The 14285-nt window shown below is 41.4% G+C and overlaps 1 protein-coding gene and 1 long non-coding RNA gene across 9 annotated transcripts in view; one reads left to right on the top strand and one right to left on the bottom strand.

The window, feature by feature from the left end:
• Positions 1–14285, bottom strand: part of CLYBL (citramalyl-CoA lyase) — a 260795-nt gene that overhangs the window by 71554 nt on the left and 174956 nt on the right. The gene's annotated exons all lie outside the window — the stretch shown is intronic.
• On the top strand, positions 6634–12903 carry LOC123580439. The gene is made up of 3 exons (XR_006703301.1): positions 6634–7566; positions 10048–10248; positions 12650–12903. It is a non-coding gene; the product is annotated as an uncharacterized LOC123580439 (long non-coding RNA).

The following is a 14285-nucleotide window of genomic DNA, read 5'->3' as shown; positions in this document are numbered from 1 at the left end:
ATATTATTAATAGGGTTTTTTTTTTGTCAAGTCAGTTCTTACAGCTTTGTTTTCAATCAGCTAAAAATGTTTGATATATTACCCTAATCTACTGTCTTAATTGTACTGTTTTCTGATGTGTATTTATGTCTTGAGACAGCAACTTTTTGAACCAAATTATTTATTTTGAGAGAGAGAGAGAGAGCACATCATGAGCAGGGGAGAGGCAGAGAAAGAGGAGAGTGAGAGAATCCCAAGCAGGCTCCATGCTGTCAGTGCAGAGCCTGAGGTGGGGCTCAAACCCACCAACTGTGAGATCATGACCTGAGCCAAAGTCAAGAGCAGGACGCTCAACCAACTGAGCCATCCAGGCACCCCTAATAAGTTGTAAGTCAGTGTTCTTTGTTTTTTATTATCAGTAAGACCTACTATGAATTTAATAGGAGAAGAGATATTAGAGTTCCCAATTAATGATGTCCATCCTTTGAAATATACTCATCTGAAGTGTATTAGTTTCCTAAGGCTGCCATAACCAATTACCACAAACTCTGGTTGCTTCCAACAACAGGAGTTTACCCTCTCACAGCTCTGAAAGCAGATATTTGAACTGGAGGTGTCAACAGGACAGTTTCCCTCCCTGGAGAATCTTCCTGGCAGCTCCCAGCTTGTGCTGGCTGCATCTCTGCCTCTCTCTCCATGTGGCCTTTTCTGTGTGTCACTTGAAAGGACTCTTGACATTGGATGATCAAGGAGGATCTTATCTCAATAACCTAACTACATCTTAAGGACTCTTTTCCCAAATAAGGTTCCATTTATGGGTTCTGGGGATTAGGATATGGATGTAGCTTTTGAGAAGGCACAGTTCACTCCATTATGGTAACTGAGGTATATTATTTTAATCATTACATGCCTTAATACACTTGCATGAATATCTTCAGATGGGTGAACACCAAAAGGCTTCCAGTTCTTTATTTTTAAGTTTATTTATTTGTTTTTAAGTAATCTCTACACCCATCATGGGGCTTGAAACTACAACCCCGAGATCAAGAATTGCATGCTCTACTGACTGAGCCAGTCAGATGCCCCAAAGACTTCCAGTTCTTAGAGTCAGAAATCAACAAGCATTGGGCTGTGGTAGCCAAGAACTATAGGTTAGCTAAGAGATCACGGTACAATTACTTTATTAAGTCACAGTTAATAACAAATGAAACCACACTTGTCTAACACTTGCCATCAACACCAGATATGCTGTGCACAAGTATTGCCTGTGTTGTTTTTCACACTACTGCATTTACTAGAACTGCTGAGGGAACTGGATATATGATGTTAAAACTAAGTTGATAAACTCTTGATAGCAGTACCTTGTCAAGTCAGTTCTTACAGCTTTGTTTTCAATCAGCTAAAAATGTTTGATATATTACTCTAATCTACTGTCTTAATTATACTGTTTTCTGATGTGTATTTATTTATATCTTGAGACAGCAACTTTTTGAACCAAAATAAACCTACCAAAGAAAATGAACATGAACAGTGGAATGAATGATTCCTTAAAAGTACTACTAGAAAATATGTTAATAAAGGTGACTTCTCCCTTTTCCATCCTCCCTCCTCTCCCCACCCCTGTTGAGGTGAACAGTGCCTGGACTACTTTAAGTCCTTGGCAAGGTCTCTTGGGGTGCCATTGTATGGCAGGGGACAGGGCTTGGTACTGTCAGAGTCACAGGGTAGTTGAGTTGCACAGACCTCAGAGGTGATCTGGGACAACTCTAAGCTCACTTACGACTCCCCTCTGCAATATTTCTGGCCCGAGGGGCATCCACAACTGTTTGAATGCCTCAAAGTCCATCTCTTTGTCCTTGGCTAGCTCTAAATACTACATTGTAGACCATAGTGCTGTCTGGAGCCATATTCTGCCTCCCCACTTATGCTGTGTATCCGTGCCTACTCTTTCCCTTTCTGCTGCCTACCTCCACTGAAAGAGCACTGGTTAAGGGAAAGAGCAAGATAGTGCTTCTGAGTCACAGTCTTTAGGCTGTGTGCCTGGAGAAATTCTTTCTACCAACAATGCTGGCTTTTTCCACATAAGCCTAGTAGATATCTTTCATCATCCAGAGAATGTATTTTTTAGATAGTTGGCTAAGGCTTAAATCATACAATATTGGGGCTGAAGAAAGCTCAGCAATTACCCAGTCACTTTAGAAATAATGAGATAAAAGAAATAGAAATAAATGAGATTAAAAAATGTGATCAATAAATAACTGGAGGTCACTCAACATGATGGGGGCAGAGCTACGACTACGGCCCAAGTCTTCCGATGCCTATTTAAGCACTTTCCCACACTCTACAGGTTGTGATGCAAAGCTTGCTCTACCTCTTGACATGTTGGCTTCACTGGTGCCATCTGATGAGACAATCAACCTCCTATGGTCTGAATGTTTGTATCTCCCCCAAATCTGTATATTGAAGCCCTAACCTCCAATGTGATGGTATTTGGAGGTAAAGCCTTTGGGAGGTGATTAGGTCATGAGGGTGAATCCCTTGGATGGGATTCGTGCCCTTAAAAGAAGAGACCCAGGAGAGATTATCTTTCTCTCTGTCATGTGAAGAAAAGTCAAGAAAACAGACATCTATGAACTAGGAAATAGACTCTTACCAGGAACCAAACTGTCTTACCCCTTGATCTTGGACTTCTGAGTCCCCAGAACCGTGAGAAATAAATGTTTGCTGTTCAAGCCACCTAGTCTATGGTACTTGTTATAGCAGCTCGAACTGACTGAGATATAACCCACTGAATATACTCAGTGATGCTTACTGAGTGTGCTATGGGCAGACAAGGGTCTTTGCTCTTACAGAGCTTGCTCTCAGGTCAGTGAAGGATTGACAGAACCCAAAAGGCTGCAAGGCTCTGATCCAGCTTTCACATTAGGGCCTTGATTGGGACTAGGGTCACCGAGTTCAGCTCTTAATTCTTCACTGGACCCTGACAGGAAAGGTAAAGTACCTGGAGTTAATGTCCCCACTTAGAACTGTTCCTTAACTTGTCACATGTCATCATTTAAGTCCAAAGTACTTCTTGGCTTAGAAAATAAGTCTCCTTACTTCCTCTCCTGTACTCAGCTCTAATATTAAGCAGGAACCCAAGGTCCATGACAAGAACTATGTAAAAAAAAAAAAATCTGTTTTTTTAAATTAAAACTCATTGTTGTCCATAAAATAAAGTATATCTCTTGGGAGCATTAAAGCTATCAACCAGCTACTTGTAAGTGAGAGAGGCATTTTCTGGTTGACACAGTAAGCGAGAAAGACCCAGATGGTGGAGCCTTTTGGCATGGACTTATCTGCTCCGGCTGTCTAATACATTTCTCCGCTGCGTTAACTCTTCCTCCATCAGAACCATCACATCAGTTTATTTCCAAGGAAGACAAAAACAGAAAGGTGTTTGTCTATAAGATTCCTACCTTCCTCCTTCAACACTGGGTAGCGCCTATTCACTGCTAGAGGCAACTGAAATGATCTGGATCCTTTGGTGATAAATCTCACAGCTCTGGCCCACGCAAGATTCAATATAGTCTCTTCCTCATGAAACAGGAAAGGGGACTAGACTTTTGGGGGCTATGTTACCTGGGCTGGACATGATTCCTGATGAAGATTCAGAATTTATTTTAAAAAGGGTTTTGGATTGCTGGATGGAGCATGTTGCATGACTGCTGGCTGGAGAATGAGTCCCTTGGGCGTGAGGCCCTGTCTTCTTTCATGAGGAATCCCTGCCAATCCAGGATCTGTGAAATGCTTCCGCCAGCCAGTCTCTAATTTAGCATATGTACAAAGCCAATTTTTGGACACCATGATGGAGCCTGGCATCTCTGCACCCCTCCATGTTTGTAATGCTCACAGGGAAATAACAAGTAACTAGCAAGACAGAAAAAAAAATGTGACAAGAAAAGGCTTTCTAAAATCACAGATAAATCGTCTATGTATTATATATATATATGTGTCTCCCTCCTGCTTTTCCAATATAAACTTCCCCCATGTAAATCCTTGTAGTTATTTCATTTAGATTTTCAATCTGGGATGCACTTAGCAATAGCCAACACAGACAAAGATAAAACCCTGCTCCCCACTGAGAACATCTGATTTTTTAAATGTAGAAATGCTGCTCTTTACAAAATAGGACATTTCCCTTTTAATTAGTTTCAAAATACACCCAAATAATTTGCAACTAGGAAATGATACCATTTAAGAGTACTTAAAATAATTCCCATGCTTGCAAAGCCAATTTGATGAGAGGCACAAGCTAGTGAAACCTTAAGTTTTTAGATAAACTGAACTTTTTCTGTGGGGACAGCTATCACTAACATGGGCAAATTATCACTATCTTCTCTCAGAAAACTCCAGTCAAAAAAAAAAAAAAAAAAGAATAGAAAAGAAAAAAGAAAAGAAAACCCCAGTCTAAGGTATTTTCTGAATATTTGGGGACAATTGCTAATTGAGGCTTGAATGTACCCATCCATCTTAGCTGAAAATATGGACCTTCTTGCCTCCCTCCCTTTCTCTAGATTTTCTTGCCAACTATCTAGTTTTCTAACAGTCCTTTGAGAGAATGGGTAGACACAAAAGCTCTATGGTAAGATGTCATGCTATCTTTGAAAATAAATACATATATTGTGCTCACCCACCCTTCAATGTGCCAGCAATGAGTCCCTAGAGGGGCATCCATCAGGAGAGGCATTTTGACTTTTTCCTGTGCATGAATGAAATCAAATCTCTGAATAAAAGGGAAGGCGAGACTAACATGATTTTCCTCAGTGCCTGGATTATGACAATGACCAACTTTTCAGCTCTTTTGGTAGGTGAGATCCCTGCCCTTCCGGCCAGGTGAGCCACTGCTGATAGGTCTGCTCGCATGGTATGAACAAACTTTTCCAAACCATACTCAGTCCTTACCTGTTAGGGTAGAAAGAAAGTCTGAGCCCTGCATGTATAAATATAAATATTTTAGGAGTCTGGCTGATGGTGAGATTTGCACGGCCATGCAGAAGCCAAGCTTGATTGCCCTGGCCTGGTGTGGGGCTCCCCAGGTGGCAGGGGCTGAGAGCGGGCAGTGCAATTGGCGGGGGTGGGGGTGGTGGAAGTGAGTGCCTCCAGTCATTCTGAGTAGCCCCTGGGCTGATTAGTGACGAGGGCTGACAGGCTCCTAAGGGGAGGTCCTGTCCAGTTTCTTTCTGCAGCAGGGATGATGGGCCATGCATGGGGTCCTGAGGCAGAGACTGGGGATTTTTTTGTGTGACCATGACTACATTCCTCATCAACAGGCCACACTCATGGTCTCTTTGGAGGCCACCGACTCACTGGAGGATTACCATTAAGGGACGTCTGCTCAGTGGCGCCAGGTTCTTTCCCCACCCCTCAGGGGCCAGCATGGTGCCTCCATGCTGCTTCACCCAAGCCAGACAGAAGGGCAGGGCACCAGGTCTGGGAATTAGAGAGGGCGATCGATATGTGTATACGGAACACAGTCACGGACAATTGAAAAGGCTCACACGTAATCCCACTGGGAACTGCTTAAAACTGAAGTCCGTGATAAATGACTCACGGAACCCAGACCCCGACTCGTCTGCCTGGGAATGGCCAGAGGTGAGGTTCATAACATTTGTGATTCATGGAGATCAAGGGCCTAGAATGTATGTAAAGGATTCTGGGACTGGCCCTGCAAATAAAAATAACTCTTTAAACGGAAGAATTTTTTACTCCTGACTGATCTTGAAACCCTGAATTATGAGATCGCTACCTTTTCAAGTCTGGTGTCAAAGGAAAGACTACTTCTTTGCAACATAATGCTTACAACTTGAGATCTATTGCCTTGGCACCCTGACACAGCTGCCACCTTGCCAGTACGTTGAGAGTCTTTGCTGATGAGCATGTGTTCATTGGGGAGACCATTTGGAGAATAACCAGAGACTGTAGAGTTATGAGAACTAAAGTAGATATGGGATTAGAATACAGATGTTTTGAACTTCTGGCTTTTGATGAGGTAAAATCAATAAGAATTGAAAAAGTATGTACTTAAGCTATATCAAAGTTTGGTAGATTCTAAGATCAGAGTTGGATTATAATTTGGAATTAATTTACATGGTTTGTGGTCCTAGTAATGCAGTGATTTTCCTAGTGAAAATAAAACATTTGACATCCTGGATTGCTGAGAGTTGGGTTATAACAGAGTCAAAGGAAAGGTAATCTCTGGATAGAGAAAAGCTGTGTCAGGGATCTCCAGAGAAACAGAAGAGAGATAGACAGATTTATTTTAAGGAATTGGCTTACAAGATTGTGGACTGACAAATTCAAAATCCACCAGGGAAGCTGGCACACTGGAAACCTGGGCAAGAGTTGATGTTATAATCCTGAAGGCAGAATTTCTTCTCCAGGAGACCTTCGACTGATTGGATGGGACCCATCTACATTACCCAGGGTAATCTACTTTACATAAAGTAAACTGATTAGAGATGTTAACTATATCCACAAAATATCTTCCCAGCACCATCTAGATTTGTGTTTGATTAAATGACTGGGTACTTACTATAGCTTAACCAAGTTGATGCAAAAAACAGATCATCACAGATTTCTTTCAAACTGTGAAAAAAAAATCAATGTCTTTGGTCCATAAAGATTTGCCTTCTTCCTTTTGGAAGGGTCCTGCAAGTCATGCCTTATCAAATGAGGCATGATACACGAGCGATCTGCAGCTCTAAAGTCTTCCTCACCAGATATCCATTGGGAGAAGATGCAGACTCTGAGCCTTGTATAAATATTGTACAGAGAAGGGAATGGCAAACAAGCCGAAATGGAGAGGAGGAAGAGCACCTATTCTAATACTTTCTGTTCTGGTTCTACCAGGTCTCCAAAGCAGTTGTTCCAACCATGGCCAACATAGCAATGGTTGTCTGTGTTGCCCACCTGACCAGTTCCTAGCACATGCTTTCCCTGACTGCTGTTCTCAAATATCCACTAAGTGTGTCCTTTGAGCATGATGCGCTCTTAACCCGTGGGTAAACCTCATAAAAGGTGATGATGAATGTATTATATTGGGCCAACAAGTGAGTCACAGGGGTTCTCACCCCAAAGAAACATAAGCTTCCTTCCCTGCTAATTATACTATGCATCCTTCTTTTCATAAATTTTATATTTATAAAATAGTTTAAACAACGAAGCATCCTTCATCTAAAGAGGACTAAACCAAAAGGAAAAAAAAAAAACTTGCAACAGAAATAATATCGTTTTAATTCTTATCTCTAAGGTCAGATGATAAGTAACATTCACATGACACTTTATCATTTATAAAGTGCTTTCACATACACTCATTTTATTTTTGTATCCTTCAGACTAAAAGGTTGATGGCATCACCCCCATTTTACAGATGATGCCATAAAAGGCTTGGAAAGATTAGCAGCCCTTCCTGATCTGATACGGCCATCAGACTGCTCAGCGGGGACTGGAACTGCAGTCTTGTGCTCCTGGCTACACCCTGCGCTGTTCTGGGGCTTGCTGGTGACCAGTTCAACCTCAAACCCTAGTTTATGGAATTACATAAAGGTGGCCAGAATCTGACTGGCCAACAAATCAAGTGACTCTCTGCTTATGGAAAACCATTGAAGTTATTATTTCTACAGATGGCCAAGGTACCCTTTTCCCTTCCATGTGTGTTTTGTGGGTGCAGAGAGCTCTATTGGAAATCAGTGGGAGGGCTCTGCACAATAAAGAGCAGGGAATGAGAAGCAGGATGTGGATCTATTCCATAAAGTGAAAACTTAACGTCCTAAACAAGTAATTAAGAAAAAATTCGAGGTTGTTTCCTCAGCTGATCATCACCGGCAGAGCCAACTTTGGATTAAACACTTCTGCTCAGTGGTTTTGACATTCTCAGTCAGGCATATCTTGATGAAATTAGAGATGCAGAAAATATTTTTTGATGGAGCACAGGGACAAAACAGCTAGAAGGGAAGCCAATTTTATACACAAACTTGTACAGACTGAGATAAAGAGGAAAAGGGAAAGCAAGAGAATAAGGAGTGTGTGAGTGTGTGTAAATGAAAGAAAATGAAAGCAAGTGAGAGAAAAGGAAAGGCCGATGCTCATTAATTAGACTTTAAGTTCTTGGCAGTAAGAGGTGTGTTTATAAACAATCTTTACTAAAACATACCTTTCCAACTATTGACTGTTTTATTTGCCAAAAAAGTCTCTAATTATTCTGTACTGTTTCAATCCAAAAGCAGAGAGAGAAATATTAATAAGAGAACATAACCGTTCTTATGATGGAACATAGATCTCTGCACAGAGGTCAATATTTCTAACGTTCAATTAACAAAGTGTGGCCAGTGTAAACTATTTTACAACAGGATTAGGTGGGGGCTATTAGATAGTTTTCAAACTAGTAAAAAAAAAAAAAAAAAAAAAAAAAGAAAAGAAAAGAAAAAACCTAGACCAAAGATATAAAAGTTGAAATGTTAACTATTCAGGAACCTCTCAATAGCATGCTTATACTAAGCCATCAGTAAAACAACTAGCTTTCCTCTTAGGACCTAAGTCTAGAAAAGTCTGATCTATAAGAGTATAATAAACACTTGCAGACGTGTCAACATTTTTTGGTAAATTATCTCCCATGCATCCTTTCCTAAGGAAGTTACTAGAGGATGTACTCCCTTAAAATGAGGGAATAAACCAAGAAAAAAAAAAAAAGACATGAGATCCAATAAACAGAAAATCCAACTCAGAAATTAGGCCAAAGGACTTCCCAGGATGACAGGGAAGGCAGCTACCAGATAACAAGTTAGTAGGCAGCCAACACATATCGGAGAAGGGATGATGGCTCTGGTGGAGTTTGGGACTGAATTAGCGAGAGACATCTAGAAGACACAGCAAATTCAATAGGCGAAGAGATGAACTGTGGCACTCATACAATGGAACACTAGTCAGCAATAAAAAGAAGATCAAGGGGCGCCTGGGTGGCGCAGTCGGTTAAGCGTCTGACTTCAGCCAGGTCACGATCTCACGGTCCGTGAGTTCGAGCCCCGCGTCAGGCTCTGGGCTGATGGCTCAGAGCCTGGAGCCTGTTTCCGATTCTGTGTCTCCCTCTCTCTCTGCCCCTCCCCCGTTCATGCTCTGTCTCTCTCTGTCCCAAAAATAAATAAACGTTGAAAAATAAAAATTAAAAAAAAAAAAATAAAAAGAAGATCAAGCCACAAAAAAGATATGAAGGAATCCTAAATGCATTAACGCTAAGTGAAAGAAGCCAGTCTGAAAAGTCTATACACTATATGATTCTGACTATTTGACATTCTGGAAAAGGCAAAATTATGGAGACAGTAAAAAGATCAGTGGTTAGCAGGGGATCACTAGAAAAGACTGAAATAGGCAGAGCAGAGGGGATTTTTAGAGTAATAAAACTATTTTGTATGATACTGTAATGGTAGATATATGACATTAAGCAGTTGTCAAAACCCATAAACTGTACAAGATTGAGAGTGAATCCTTAATGTGAGCTACGGACTTGGGTTAATAAACATTTTTTTGATAAATAAGTAGAACCAAGGAAATTATTAATTTCAAGAACAGGAAAGCAAATATAATCACAGTAAACCATATTAGGTAAACCTTAAATATTGATCTAGTCCTAAAATATACTTATATTGGGAGGATGGGGATAAGAGAGAGAGGTGAGAGAGCTCAATCCTCATCTTACATAAAAAGAAGTCAATTGATAATACTTAAAATTGAAAAATGAAGAAATCACAGTATAAACATGCTATTTAGAAGTAGTAAGAAAGTTAGAAAATTTGAAAGTGATATTTTTCTAGGGAGTAAGGCCTGGGGAGGGGCAGGAATGGCAGATTTTCTTTCTGAGCTTTATTGTAGCAGAAAGGAAACCCCTAAATCAGCTATGTTTTCCTGACTCCTCAGTACTTTGGGCCACAGTTGTGTAGTGGGTAGGGCACAGGGCATAATGTTAATAAGGTCAGAACTAAGACCTCGCTCTCTGAGCACACTGACCGTACCTTACTTCTCATTTCACTGCAGTCATGTGCCATTTGTCTGAATGGAAACTGGACTACAGCAAATAGAGCCGATCAACACAAAGCCACAATCACCACTTACTAAGGCCCATTGGGCTCATTTGTGGATGTGTTGTACTTGATCTTGTTGAGCATGACTCTTAAGTCACCATGCCTGCTCCTGCCAATGACCAACACAAACCGGAGGGATCTTCCGGTGTCATAAGTCTCAGTCCTACTTTTGAACCACTTCTTTGACTTCTTTCATACCCCTGATCCTGTCCCAGTTTTAAGCCTCCTAGGGACTAGTTCTGCTGCTTTGCCTTCCTGTTTACGTTCTTTAAAAAACCTTTTCTTAATGTTTATTTAAAAAAATTGTTTTTAATGTTTATTTATTTTTGAGAGAGAGAGCGCGCGTGCGAGCGAGCATGAGTGGGGGAGGGGCAGAGAGAGAGGGAGACACAAAACCCAAAGCAGGCTTCAGGCTCTGAGCTCTCAGCACAGAGCCTGACACGGGGCTCAAACCCACAAACCGTGAGATCACGACCTGAGCCAAAGTTGTACACTTAACTGACTGAGCCACCCAGGCGCCCCCTGTTTACATTCTTATCTACTCGTTTGGACTTGACAGTGTGGACCTTGTATTAGTGAGATAAATCATCACAAAACTTAGTGGCTTAAAACCATAACCATTTTATTTGCTCATGGTTCCATGGGTCAGAATTTGCACTGACTCACCTGGGTGGTTCTGCTGGTCTCACTGGGGGCTGCTTATGTGCACCCAGTTATCTGGCAGCTTGTCTGGGGCTGAATGATCTAAGATGACCCCCCACTCACCCAACTGTTAGTGTGGGGTATCACTGTTAGTGTGGGACTGTAGTATGGGCTCTCCAACAGGAGAGCTAGGGATCCTGCATGAGATGGAAGAGTTCCGGAAGGGCAATTCCCCAATGTGATCTATAAGCCTATGCAAGTCACCTGGCCTAAACCAGAATCAATGCGGGAGGGGACTACACAAGGGTGTGGATATAGGAGGCATGAATCATTGGAGTGTACCACAGACACTTTCCCTGGTTATGATGTGGGTCCCTGCTTGATTTCCGGGCACCAACCCTCAATGGAGACATATCTTCCCAGGAAATGGAGGTGCCATTTTTGCTCTCAAAGAAGAATATAAGCTCGCTGAGGATTTTTCACTTTTATTGCCCATTCATAAAAGAGAAAAAAGGCAGTGTGCTTTCTGTGAGGGAAACTAGGTCCTCCTGAGTCTGATCTCAACACCACTGAGCTAGGCCAGACCTAAGAGACCTGGGGAAAAGGCAGCAGCACTTTTGACCACACACATACGGTGCCTTGGTGATGCCTTGCAACACACACCAGAATTCCTTGGCTATGCCTTTCACAAAGAGCAATAAGCCTAATTTCCCACAGCAAATGAAAGTTAGAGATATGCTTATCTAATAACAGTTAGAGATATGCTTATCTGTTCATTCATTTATTTACAGAATGTGAATTAAACCAACTAAGTGCCAGGCACTGTGTTAGATGAATGTGTCATAGTTACTGTCTTTAAGTTGCTCAGAACCTATTAAGGGATACAGATAAATACAGACATCCTTTGATATCCAAACCTAGTCAATTTGTGAAAATGGCTGGAGGAAAATGGACTGAAAAAGTTTTTGAATAGTGAGAGCCTACATTCCCTCATTGTAAATGGAAACAACAGTATTGTGTTCCCAGCCAGCCTCAAAACCCCGATCAATTCCCTCAAAAAAAATTTTTTTTAATGTTTATTTATTTTGAGATAGAGCAAGAGCGGGGTAGGGGCAGAGAGAGAGAGAGAGAGAGAGAGAGAGAGAGAGATTCCCAAGCAAGCTCTGTACTGCTAGTACAGAGCCCTACGTGGAGCTCAAACTCATGAACTGAGATCATGACCTGAGCCGAAACCAAGAGTGGGACACTCAACCGACGGAGTCACCAAGGTGCTCCACTTCAAAAATTCTTCTTAAAGTTTAATTGCCTATGTAACAACTTACCAAGTATTTTCTACATCATGTCAAGGATTTAAAACACTATTTAGCAGTGAATGAGCACTCATGGGTATATTTTTACCATAAATGATACTGCACAGTAACAGATACAGCTCATGTTCTCCTTCTATGCCATATTAACATGTATAGTAATGTACATAAACAATGGAACAACATGCTAAGGAACCTTTCTTAGAAGACTTAATATAACACGAGAAACCTGTATAACACGAGAAACCTAAATGTTTTTGCTAGCACATACATGCATCTCTGTGTTGGTATTTTGATCAAAATGTTGCATTCTGGGCTTAAAGTTTCTTCAAGTTATTATTGTAATTACTCCAATGGGGAGAGTTTAGATAGTGCAGAGGGTTTTTTTTTTTCTAATATTGAGACTATGAAGCAACAGGGCAATGATCTCTGTAGAGAGTTACATGACCGAAGGAGGAAACAAAAGTGTATTCAAATATGACCAGGTATATATTCTGTGTGCATATGGGCAAGTAAACAAAGAATATTGAAACAGCATGTCTACTGTTACTGTGGTAAGTATCTGAGTGATTTTTCCCCCATTTTTATTATTCTATTTTTCTGCAGTTAAGACAAGATATTTAAAACACAAACGTGCAAAAACAATAGATGCAAATATTAGTGTGAATGCAACACCCTCCCACCCCAACCCCTGAAGGATCTTCAGTGCCTGGTTATGCCATTGCCAGTGGAGAAGGCTGGACGCGCAGCAGAGATCACCTGGATCAGGTCTGCTTTATGGAAGCTGGCATTCTCTGCAACCAGCAGCCACCGAACCCGCATATCAAAATTTACATATACAAAATACAAGTGCTGGGGCACCTGGGTGGCTCAGTTGGTTAAGCATGTCTTGATCTCAGCTCAGATCATGATCTCATGGTTCGTGGGATCGAGTCCTACATTGGGCTCTGTACTGATGTTGCAGAGCCTGCTTGGGATTCTCGCTCTTCCTTTCTCTCTGCCCCTTTCCTGCAGACTCTCTCACCCAAAATAAATAAACATTAAAAAATAAAACACAAATGCCATGCATTGTATAGTAGGTAGCTGAGGATGTATTACATTTTTGTAATTTAAATTATACCAAAGAAACACAAGAAGAACTTGCTATTTAAAAATCCCTGGTAGAGAATTCTTTTGATGAGCAAACACTGCTTTAACTTTACCATTCACCCTCCTGATTTAAGCGTTTTGATAAGTTGGATTGTCTCAAAGCAAGGTATAACAGTAGCATCTCATACTTGTTTTAGACAATTTTTGTGCATCAGCTTGATAGAATATTAAGAAGTCATTAACATTTATAATTATGAAGACTGTGGTGATGTGGAAAAATTCTTGTGCTGTGTTAAGTAAAAAATATCTAACTACAAAATTACATTCAAACTATTACTGCAACGAAGTAAATATGCATGGGGAGTGACTAGAAAAGAACACTGGGGGGGCGCCTGGGTGGCGCAGTCGGTTGGGCGTCCGACTTCAGCCAGGTCACGATCTCGCGGTCCGTGAGTTCGAGCCCCGCGTCAGGCTCTGGGCTGATGGCTCAGAGCCTGGAGCCTGTTTCCGATTCTGTGTCTCCCTCTCTCTCTGCCCCTCCCCCGTTCATGCTCTGTCTCTCTCTGTCCCAAAAATAAATAAACGTTGAAAAAAAAAATTAAAAAAAAAAAAAAGAAAAGAACACTGGGTAAGGAAAGCATTTTTACACATGGCACATTTCAAGTGGATTAAGTGGAGCTTTGCACAAAGCAAATCCTACCTTACAGCTATAGAAGCCGAAGAGGGTAAATGACTTCACATTTTAGCTACAGTGATATGAGCTGGTAGAACAGAAAACCTACAATCATAGAGGCTTAACACAGTAGCAGCTCCTGTCTTGTTCATGTTGAATCTAATCTGTGAGTGGGGGCAGGGGTTGCCTTCTGCTCCACCCAGTCTTCAGGGACCCAGGCTGCCAGTAGCTCTATCATCTTTTTTAAAAATTAATTAATTAATTGAGAGAGAGAGAGAGAGAGAGAAAGTGTGAGCAGGGAAGGGGCAGAGAGAGGAGAGAGCTGAGAATCCCAAGCAGGCTCCACAATGCCAGCATGGAGCCTGATGCAGGGCTCAAATTCACAAACTGGGGCTCAAACTCCATGACCTGAGCCGAAGTCGGATGCTTAACCGACTGAGCCACCCAGGTGCCCCAGTGGCCCTATCATCTTTAACCCAC

This window comes from Leopardus geoffroyi, chromosome A1 (genome assembly GCF_018350155.1).
Source record: "Leopardus geoffroyi isolate Oge1 chromosome A1, O.geoffroyi_Oge1_pat1.0, whole genome shotgun sequence".
Lineage (NCBI taxonomy): Eukaryota > Metazoa > Chordata > Mammalia > Carnivora > Felidae > Leopardus > Leopardus geoffroyi.
The sequence above is the reverse complement of the archived record's forward strand: the minus strand, read 5'-3'. Positions and strand labels throughout refer to the sequence as shown.